This window comes from Macadamia integrifolia, unplaced genomic scaffold (assembly GCF_013358625.1).
Source record: "Macadamia integrifolia cultivar HAES 741 unplaced genomic scaffold, SCU_Mint_v3 scaffold1364, whole genome shotgun sequence".
Classification (NCBI taxonomy): domain Eukaryota; kingdom Viridiplantae; phylum Streptophyta; class Magnoliopsida; order Proteales; family Proteaceae; genus Macadamia; species Macadamia integrifolia.
In genome coordinates, this window is record NW_024868178.1 from 84,711 (window position 1) to 96,191 (window position 11,481).

The window sequence follows — 11,481 nt, forward strand, 5'->3', positions numbered from 1 at the left end:
GAGTCAGTTATTGAGTCTTTTGTTTATGATTTTGTGTCGGTCTCCCCTCTTAAGGAGAGCCCAGAGTTCGTGTATGTCGAGTTTGTTACTCCTTCTTTCATGAATGAAAATTTTTATTCTAAGTCATCTTTAGGGCTTACCTTGTTACTCCTTTTTATCAAAAGTTAATAAAATAATGCAAACTAAGGCACGCAAAATAGATGATTAGTCTTCTGAAAGAATTTGTCGAGGTCTTTGCTAGGTCTTATGAGGATATGCCTGGTATTGACCCCACCATTGTGCAACATTGATTGCTGACCTACCCAGGGGTAAAAATAGTGAAGCAGAAGCTCCGAAGAATACTACCAGAATGGAGTGAGAAGATCAGGGAAGAAGTTATGAAGCAATGGAATGCAGGGTTCCTGCAAGTGGTAAAATACCCCCAATGGTTGTCCAATATTGTACCAGTACCAAAGAAAGATGGCAAGGTATGGATGTATATAGACTTCTGGGATCTTAACAAGGTAAGCCCTAAAGATGACTTCACATTACCTCACATTGATGTATTGGTGGACAACATAGCAGGGCATACCTTGTTGTCATTCATGGATGGATTCTCGGGATACAACCAAGTAAGCATGCACCCCGAGGATCGTGAGAAGACAGCCTTCACCACTCCATGGGAACGTATTGTTATAAGGTGATGCCCTTTGGGCTGAAGAATGCTGTGGCAACTTATCTGAGAGCAACTATGGCCATATTGCACGACATGATGAACAAAGATATGGAAGTCTATGTGGATGATATGATAGTGAAGTCAAAAGATCAACAGGGGCATATTCCCACACTAAGGCATTTCTTTGAAAGGATCAAGAAGTATCAACTAAAGTTGAACCCTCAGAAGTGTATATTTGGGGCGATAGTAGGAAAATTGTTAGGGTTCTTAGTGAGTGAAAGAGGCATCAAAGTAGACCCTATCAAGATCAAGGCAATTCAGGATATACCCACACCTCAGACTGAGAAGCAGATACGGGGATTTTTGGGTCACATCCAGTATATCAGTAGATTCATAGCATAGTTAACTACGATCTGCAAACCGATCTTCAAGTTGCTAAAGAAGGATCAGCCTATAGAATGAAATGACCAATGCCAACAATCTTTTGATAAGATCAAAGGGTATCTCATGAACCTACTAGTATTAATGCCACCAGTGGATGGAGAACCACTTCTGTTGTACTTATAAGAAGGAGAACATTCCATGGGCTCATTGCTAGCACAAAAGGAAACCGAGAAGGGGGTAAAGCATGTCATATATTATCTCAGCAAGAAATTCTTGGAATATGATACATGGTATACATCTTTGGAAAGAACTTGTGCCACACTAATCTGGCAACAAAAAGGTTGTGATACTACATGGTAGCTTATCTGGTACATTTAATCTCAAGGATGGACCCAATCAATTACCTCTTTGAGAAACCAGCTCTAACAAGAAAGATGGCCTGATGGTTGCTGTAGTTATCAGAGTTTGACATCACTTATGTTGCTTAAAAATATATCAAGGGGAAAGCTATAGCCGACCATTTGGCTGCCCACCCCACGGAAGATGGAAGAGCCATGAATGATGGAAAGAACTTGTGCCACACTAATCTGGCAACAAAAAGGTTGTGATACTACATGGTAGGTTATCTGGTACATTTAATCTCAAGGATGGACCCAATCAATTACCTCTTTGAGAAACCAGCTCTAACAAGAAAGATGGCCTGATGGTTGCTGTAGTTATCAGAGTTTGACATCACTTATGTTGCTTAAAAATATATCAAGGGGAAAGCTATAGCCGACCATTTGGCTGCCCACTCCACGGAAGATGGAAGAGCCATGAATGATGCCTTTCTCGATGAAGAAATCACGGCAATAGAAGAAGAAGACACGGCTAATGAATGGCAACTATTCTTTGATGGAGCAGCTAATCAAAAGGGGTATGGTGTGGGAATATTTCTTGTCACACATGATGGTCTTTATTGCCTTCATCATTTCACCTTGACTTCCCCTGTACCAACTACATTGCTGAATATGAAGCTTGTGCCTTGGGACTCGAAACTGCCTTGGCCATTGGGGTAAAAAGGATCAAGGTATATGGTAACGCAAGGGAAGTGGAAGACCAGAGATGAGAAGTTAAAGCCGTATCAAGAACATCTGGAAGAAGTGATCAAACACTTTGAAAAGGTCTCCTTTGAATATTTCCAAAGGGACAACAACCGATTTGCCAATGCCCTTGCAACCTTGGCTTCCATGGTAGAATGTAACCCTATGGCTAGAGTCCAATCATTATTAGTGAAACAAAAAAGCAAACCCATTTATCAGAACTCGGTGAACTCTCTCACCATAGATGGTCGGTCTTGGTTCACTCATATTGTGGATTTCATTAGAGAAAGGAAATACCTGGTTGAAGCCACAGAAAGAGAAAAGAAATTTCTGAGAAGATATGCCACCCAGTTTATCCTTCAAGAAGACTTTTTGTACAAGAGGTCCTATAATGGAATACAGTTGCTGTGTGTGGATGAAGAACAAGCTACAACCATCATGGAGGAAATTCATCAAGGCCTCTGTGAACCCCATATGAATGCCAAGATGCTTGCTAAGAAGATTCTTAGGCTGGGATACTATTGGAATATAATGGAAGTAGACTACGTGAGTTTTGTCAAGAAATGTCACAAATGTCAGATATTTTCCAATATCATACATATCCTATCAACGGAGTTGCACTCACTCAGTTCTCCTCGGCCATTCTCTACTTGGGGCATTGACATCATTGGGAAGATCAACCCCAAAGCATCTAATGGCCACGAATTCATCTTAGTAGCCATTGATTACTTTACCAAATGGGTGGAAGCTCAGTCATATGCAGTCCTCACATCACTAAGGTGGCAAAATTCATCCAGGAAAATATCATTTCTGGATATGGAGTACCTCAAGAGTTGATATCAGATCAGGGATCCCATTTCTAGGGCAAAATCGATAAGATCTGCACTAAGTTTGGTATCAAAAGGCATTGCTCTACCACTTACAGGCCATAGACCAATGGGGTAGTAGAAGCAGCTAACAAGAATATCAAGGTGATCTTACAAAAAATGGCTGACACACAAGGATTGGGCGGATAAGCTACCATTGGCTTTGTAGGCATATCGGACTTCTGTACGATTCTCGACAAGGGCAATCCCCTTTCCTTTGGTATATGGGGTTGAGGCGGTTTTGCCCATAAAAATCCTAGTACCATCCTTAAGGATGCTTCTTGATGAGCTCAGCTTTCTTGACGAATGGTGTATGAAAGACATAGGCAACCTAAAGAAATATCAACTATGAATGGCAAGGGCTTTCAACAAGAATGTGAAACCTCGTCACATAGAAGAGGGTGAACTTGTTATTCGAGAATAAAAAGCCCCAATCCATGACCCAAGAGGAAAATTCAAGCCTAACTGGAGTATCCCGTTCACTGTCAAAGAGATTCTATCAGGCAAGGCTATGAAACTTGTAGACCACAACGGTGAAGAAATACCTAGATTGGTCAATATAGATCAACTCAAGAAATATTATGTTTAATAGGGTGAATAGCCCAAACTAAATATGATGTCTAATAGGGTGAATAGCCCGAACCATACTAGACCTGATTCCTCTTAAGGGATACGTAAGCAACTTGACATGTGCAAGTGCGGTCTCAACCATCTCAAGGTAATAAATTGGTTCCTAGATTAATAGTCAAGGTATCCGAAAGATCATCATAGCTTGTGTCCCCCAAGAATTTCTATTTGGCATGCAAGGCCATTAGACATCAGTCATCTGTCTATGGTCCCCCAGATTCCTATCCAGAATTCCATCTCCTGAAAGTCGCCACTTGGCACTAGTATGTTAAGGCCAGTTCATTCCCCATCCTTGATTAGTAAAAAAAAAAGTGTGTTTGATGCAATAGTGGTGAAGGTTTGGTTGTGTCAATAGCTAATGAGTGATACTTGGTAAATTATCACATCTCTTCTTTGTCTATAATGGTTTTAGGAAAATTCATGGACTCTTTAGATGAAACATTGAGATAGTGGACCTTGGACATAAGTATAGTGGCACCAGGTCTGCTAGAAGCTACAAGTATGTCAATGCTCAGTCGGATTGGTTGCATCTAGCTATATCACAATCTGCTCCGACAAGTGCCTCAGTACTGGGATACCAATCTTCATGTATTTCATTTTGGATTAGTTAAGATCTACCCGACTCTCGAAGAATTCCGAGTTTGTATGCTATCTCCACCCAAGAGTAAGTTAATACAACCATCTTTAAAGAAAGAAAGGAAATTCAGGATTTCTTCGGAAGGAATGAGGAGGAAGTAAAGCAATTCGTTAGATATGGGAAGATTGATATTCTGAAGGTAGCTAGGATCTTCATTTGGTATCTATCATTGAGAGGAATCCATCAACAAAGATTGCAAGATGCTTATCTACTTTGTATGATAGTTCTCTATATTCTCTGAACTCTTGGATGTAGTGCACCACTTGTTCTGATAGAAGTGGTAAAGCAATTGAAGAAAGGAGGTGATATCATCCATATGGTCCTTGTGAAAATGCTCAAGGGATTTGCTGACATGATCCATAGCCATAGATTTGGATTTGATCGGTATCAAGGAAGTCCTGCAATTTTCCAAATTTGGCTCCTAGAGAAACTAAGGTTGACTAGGCCATCGAAAGAATGCCAACCCGGAGTTCTTTGCTATCAAGAAAGGAGGGAAGCCCTGGAATTCAAGCTCATTGTTGATTGGAAAGAGTACCTACAAGGAAGAACTACAAAGGACATTGCATGGAGATGCACAGAGAAGCAACAGGAAGATTTTCTGATGAAGACCCTTGGATACAATTACATCAGGATGATGGGATTGACTCATACGTCTTTTTACTTGCCCACTTACATTAGCCAACAGTATGGACTGAAAGCAAATGATCCCGAGGAGTTGGTGAACTTTTACCCACCCCAAGAATTGTCTCCCTATATTGTTACCTATCTATCTTGTTTATGGTAGGAAAGTTATTTTCGTGTAATTCACTTGGTAGTAAAATAAGGAAATATTTAGATTTTAGTTTTATCTCGATTACTCTAATGATGACTTGAGTTGTGGATTAATTATGCCTAAACATTCCTAACCCTAAATAAAAGGAAAATTTCTTTGTGCCAAAGACAGTTTTCCATTCATAAAATGCTAAAATAAAAAAAAGCGAACAAACAAGGGGAGGGAAAAAGAAAAAGAAAAAATATACATGTGTTTGTGCTTGCAAGAACTACAAGAACAGATCCCTAAGAGTCAAAATCCTCATCTGAAGCATTCTCAGAGTCACCCTCATGAAATGGTGTTGGGATTTAAAATGTAACCGCAAGCGTACGGATCAGTGTAGCTACGGGTCGAACACAAGGAGAGTAGGCACTTTACTTTTTTACTTCTTTTAATAATGTGAAAGTGAACCGATTAATTGTTGTAATCTAATTCTAATTACCGTCCTAAACATATGTATCTAAACTAACGTCCCAACCATTCATCATCTAAGAATTTAAAGACGCAAGCCACCAAATAAAATAAAATAAATAAATAAATAAATGAAAAGAAATAACCCACGCAATTTAAAAAAAATAAAAATAAAAATAAAAGAAAAAAATACTGAAATAAAAATAAAGTAAAAGAAAGGGGAGAAAGCTAGAGAGAGACTCACAAGTAGGTTTCTCTACTTAGCCCGAGGGATGCATCATAATATGAGCTTCCCTACTTGACCAGAGAGATCACTCTTGCAAGGGTTACTCTACTTGGCTTTAGGGAAAGGGAGACAATTAAAATAAAAACAATAAATTGATGGTTCTATGGCTAGGAGGGGCAAAGCCAACACATACACTAGCCATGAACCTTGAGGAAAAGGGATAGCAATAATGTAACACTGAAATTAAAATCCTAAATGAAGAAAGAAAGGGTAGTCAGAAGAGGGAATGAGAGGGGGGAGAGAAGACTACTGAAGGAGCCTCCTTACTTGAATCAATGCTTGAACTTGAAAACTTAGGTGATTTGAGATACTACCAGTACTAAAAGCCAGATCTGGATTAAACCAAATCTGAAATTTCTAGTACTAGAGAAAACAAATCTTAAAAAAAAAAAAAAAAAAACTAAACTTGAAAAAAAAAGATGCTCCACAGCTCGCGATCTTGTCACTGAGATCTAAGCCTAGAACTATAACTTTAAAAATTACAACTCAATTGCATAAACATAAAAGACTGAATAAGAATAAAAAAGTATTTGCATTAATTGATATAAAAAACTATTACAAAAGTGATTAAAGCAAAAATAGAGAAGAACTAAAACTAAAGAGTGAGAGAGGGAGAGAGAAAAGAAAACTAAGCATAAACTAGAAAATAAACTAAGGGGAATAATAAAATAGGAGGGGGGAGGAAGGGGCTTTTATAAGGATTTTTTATTGCCTCCTTCCTTCTACAAGTCTTCTTTAAGAAAAGAAAGAAAATAAAATTAAATTAAATCTTGGTAAAAATCCTCATTCTCTGAGATATTGTGTGAGGAAAGAGAGAATATGTTTCCATAATTAACAAATTCTATTCTTTCCTTACAATATTCACCAATATCTTGCAATCTTGATTAAATCAGAAAGAAATCTCTGCATAGCATCTTTAAGATCTTGTGAGGTGGCAAGGAGAGAAAATAATCTTCAAGATTTTGTAGGAGAGAGGATGTGGTACCAATGACTGGGTCCCACCTTTGGACTGGTTCTTGATTCACTTTAAGCACTTTCTCTTGTAGACATGGAAACTAAAAAGAAAAAAGAAAAATAAAAGTAGTACTATCCAAAGTGGGGCAAAGTGTACACTTATATCCCTAAGATTTCACACATTATTGTGCTCATCAGCACCCTCTGCCGATATCCCAAGGATGGTTGCTAGTAAATCCATAGTCAAAACAATTTTTACTCCCTTCACCAGACTGGTGAGAGAGTACTCCCCATTCTCTTAGGAGACCTCCAAGTTACAATAAAAATATCGAAAAGGGTCCTCGTAGCATGAACTATCGGGATGGAGTATGGGTTGCTAACCCAGGGCTGTGAATTTCTCCATCATCTGATAAGCTGCAAAATCCTCAGTCACCACGGACTTCTCCATCATGACCGACCTTTTGGAGAAAGTTGACCAGGCCACAACTGCCTCGGGCTGTGGAATAAGCTCTCATCAAAGTCTGTCGGATCGACAGAGGGGTCCCTCAAGGGTCGGGTCTGCTATGAAGCGGAACCCCGGACTGCATTTCTTCCTCTAGATGTGGTGGTCATCCTCTTTTTGAAGGAGGAGGCTACCTCCTTGCCCTTCCTGGAAGACATCCTAAAACACCAAAGAGAGGTGTAAGTGTAAATGAACCAAGGAGTATGAAGAGAATGTGATGAGCAAAGTGATAAAAAGGGGGTTGAAATGAACCCTATGAGAAGTGACATGGATGAAAGAACTCCGAAGTACATATACAAATATCAAAATGCAATTTTACTAAGAGATGAACTTGGAAAGAAATAAAAGAATATGTAAAGAGGAAGTGTATGAGTGTGAGAACCTACTTAATGCCAAATGTAGTTGAATGGGAAACAATAAACAAAATCATGGCTAGAGGTCAAAACAAATTGGAAGATGGGGACGAAAACCCCAATACAGTAACTTGAAGAAAATGAAGGTTTTACATTGGCCGGACATGAGTCAATCATAGAGAAAAATGAGTATATGCCAACAAAATAATTAATCAAGCTATTTTACAAGCAATTGATAGAGGATGGACATAATGGCATTGTCATTCATAAGAAAAAAAATGAAGAAATGAAGGAAAAAACCTAAATTCCAAAGATTTTAACCACAAAGGGGGTAAATTCATAATAAAGGAATGGAATCCCAAGCACATATGAATGGAAATGATTTCTTTGCTATTGTGTGTGTGCATTGAAAGTGAAGAGCATGGTATGAACCATCAATTTGAAAGAAAGAAGAGAAATGAGAATAAAACCCTAAAATAGAGAAATTAGGGCAAAGAATTTGAGATTTCTACCTACAAATCGGTCAATCAAGGCCAACAAACCATGGGAAGCATAAATGAGTCATCACATTGGCAAGAAAACAAATATTCCATGGAGGAAATGAAGTATATGATGAGATTATGAGTTTCTATGAGGATAGAATACCAAAAAACATCATTCTCAAAGAGAAAATGGAGAAAAGGGAACTTACTTGAGATGATGAAGAAGAGATGAACGCCGATTTGTGAGTGAGATCACGAGTTGAAGCGTTGGAACGGAACCTCAAATCTCCCTAGCCTGGGAGTTAGAAAGAAAGAAAGAAGAAAGTGGGAAAAAGGGTTTTAAAACCCCTTTTAAGGTCACTCGGTAGCAATCGGCGGGCCCTAGCCTAACCTTGCCCATCGGTCTTGCCTGTCGGTTTTGGTATCAAGGCCCAGAATGGCCTAAATCTGGAATTTTTAGTATTTCGTGCCTAGTAAGCCCCAATTAGAATCTAATAGGGGTGTTTTTCCGCATAGTTAAGCATTGTTGTGAGACCCAACTATGTATGGATAAGTAATTGCGGGTGCGTTTGATCATGTGGTGTGGTGCATCAATGTAACCTGTGATATAAAATGCATTTGAAATAATCCAAGTACAGAACACCATGGTATGCACCATATCCGGTGGTTGTGCCCGTGGTACCTATCGTAGTTTACCACTTATTTCCTATGGTCCCTGACCCATAGGGCAATCCTCACATCCACCACCATAAGTGGAGCATGATCCAGAGGAAGTTCAGGGTAACCCACCCGTGAACGAAATCCTGAGTCCCCCACATGTCATCAAACCTGGTGATGTGGCGACCCTTATACAATAGTCGCAAGGCGCCTTTCAGCAGCAGTTACTTTAGCAGCAACAAACGGTCATGGCTGCTATGCAATAATACTTGAACCTACTCTACAGGGTCAACCTCCCAGAGGGGTTACTCCGTAGGACCCTCCCGTGGGGTTAGGTATTGGAGTGCAATCCAGAGGAACACCGCCTGTGGTTGTACTTCAAGATCAACTGGGAAGTACCCCTCCGGTTCCACCATATGGCACTCCCCCATTTATATTGCCTCCACCCTACCCGTACTATCTGGCTTATCTACCTTATCATCCACCATCTACCACTATGGCAAGGTGTTAGAGTCTTTTAAGAAGTGCATGCCACCCATCTTCACCAAGGTGGGTAATGACCCACTGGAGCCGAATCGATGGATCCAAGAGTTGGAGAAAGTATTTGATATTGTAGAGTGCACAGAGGCATAGAAGCTTATATGTGCAGGGTTGCAACTTAGAAATAAAGCTAATTCTTGGTGGAAAGCTTCCAAGCCTATACTGATGGCAACTCACCCAGAGCCTACTTGGGAACAATTCAAGGAATTGTTCTTATCAAATTACTATCCAAAGAGCTTTAGAGACGGCAAAGAGGCAGAGTTTATGGCACTAACTCAAGGAAGCAAAACTATTCTAGAGTATTAGCAATAGTTTGAAAGCTTATTTTATTTTGCTCCTCGCTATATGAAGTCGGCTGAGGTAAAAGCCCAGAAATTTGTGAAGGGGCAGAAGACATCTATTAGTGCAGTGCTGGAGGTGTAGGACTTAACTGATTATGCACAAATTACACAAAAAGCCAAGACAATGGAAGATAAGCAAAGGGGAGAGCCACCCCTTACACTAGGACGATGGAAGAGGGCAAACCCATATGCTGAATTCGGTAGCCCAAGCAAGAGCTTTCGAGGGTCATACTCTTATGGTCCCTCCTATCGACAGCCTTACAGGCCATCGGGTTATCCTTCACAACCCGCTAGTGGATCGGTCACGACATCTTTCTGCCCTAACACTAGTGTGGTGCCTATGACCTTGAGCCCCCTCATCCTCCAGCTGCACTAGGATCAGTACAGAGAGCTCCTGCTCCGGTTCATGCATCACTGAACCGATGCTATAATTGTCATCTGTTCGGGCGCTTTGCCAAGGATTGTTGATACCCAGTAGTGGCATTGACAAATTGGCCCCTTGTCCATAGACCTACATTGACTCAGGGAAACCAGCCTCAGAAAAGGATGTATGCCTTAACAGCTAAGGACCCTGAAGCCAATACTATAATAGCAAGTACATTTTAATTAAAAGACTTTGTAATTGAAATTTGAGTAATCTGTTATACTTATATGCAATACAATCCTAGGTGTCTTACCTCTATCAGGTATACCTGCATAAGACCTATTCGATTCTGGAGATTCGTATTCATTTGTGTCTAAGAGATTTACTAAGAAGTTTAATATGCCATCTGAGACCGTAGAATGCAAGTTAGTGGTTAGCACACCAACAGGCACGGTAGAACAGTTGAAAAAAGTGTGTGGGCCGTGTTCAGTTGAGATTAATGGAAAGAAGCTAGATGCTTAGCTTATCAAATTCAACATCCATAATTTTGACGTCATTCTGGGCATGGATTGGTTGTCGGATCATTGAGAAAATATGATGTGTGCCAAGAAACAAGTTAAGATGAAGGATGACGAAGGGTAGAGCTTGTGTATCAAGCTGAAAGGTCAAGGCGACCTGGAGAGACCATCATCTCTACATTGCAGGATGTGAAGTTATTAGAAGATGGATGTCAGGGCTACCTTGCATCAATACTAGCTGTGGATGCAAAGGTTACACCACTAGAGGAATTAGAGGAAGTCAAGGAATTCTCTAATGTCTTCCCAGATGATCTAATCTAGCTACCGCCTGACAGAGAGTTGGAGTTTGTCATTGATCTGATTCCTGGAGCGACCCAGTGTCTAAAGCTCCGAATAGAATGGCACCAGCCGAGTTGAAGGAACTACAGACACAGTTACAAGATTTGTTGAAGAGGGGTTTATACGCCCAAGTGTCTCACCTTGGGGTGCACCAGTCTTATTTGTTAAGAAAAAGGATGGTAGTTTGCGTATGTGTATCGATTACCGGGAACTGACCAAGTTGACCATTAAGAACCGATATCCATTGCCGTGCGTCGATGACCTATTTGATCAACTGCATGGTGCTAAAGTGTTTTCAAAGATTAATCTTAGATTGGGTTACTACCAACTCAAAATTAAGAGCAGTGACATACCAAAGACAGCTTTTAGAACCCGATATGGTCATTATGAATTCTTAGTGTTGTCTTCTGGGCTAACCAATGCAGCGGTTGCTTTTATGGATTTAATAAATCGGGTATTTCACGATGTCCTTGATAAGTGGGTCACCGTTTTCATTGATGACATCTTGATTTACTCGAAGTTGGAAGAAGAACATGTAAAACACCTGAAAATGGTACTACAAAGACTAAGAGAGGAGCAGTTATATGCCAAATTCAGCAAAAGTGAATTTTGGATCAAGAAAATAGGATTCCTAAGACACGTGGTGTCTAAGAATGGGATCGAAGTGGACCC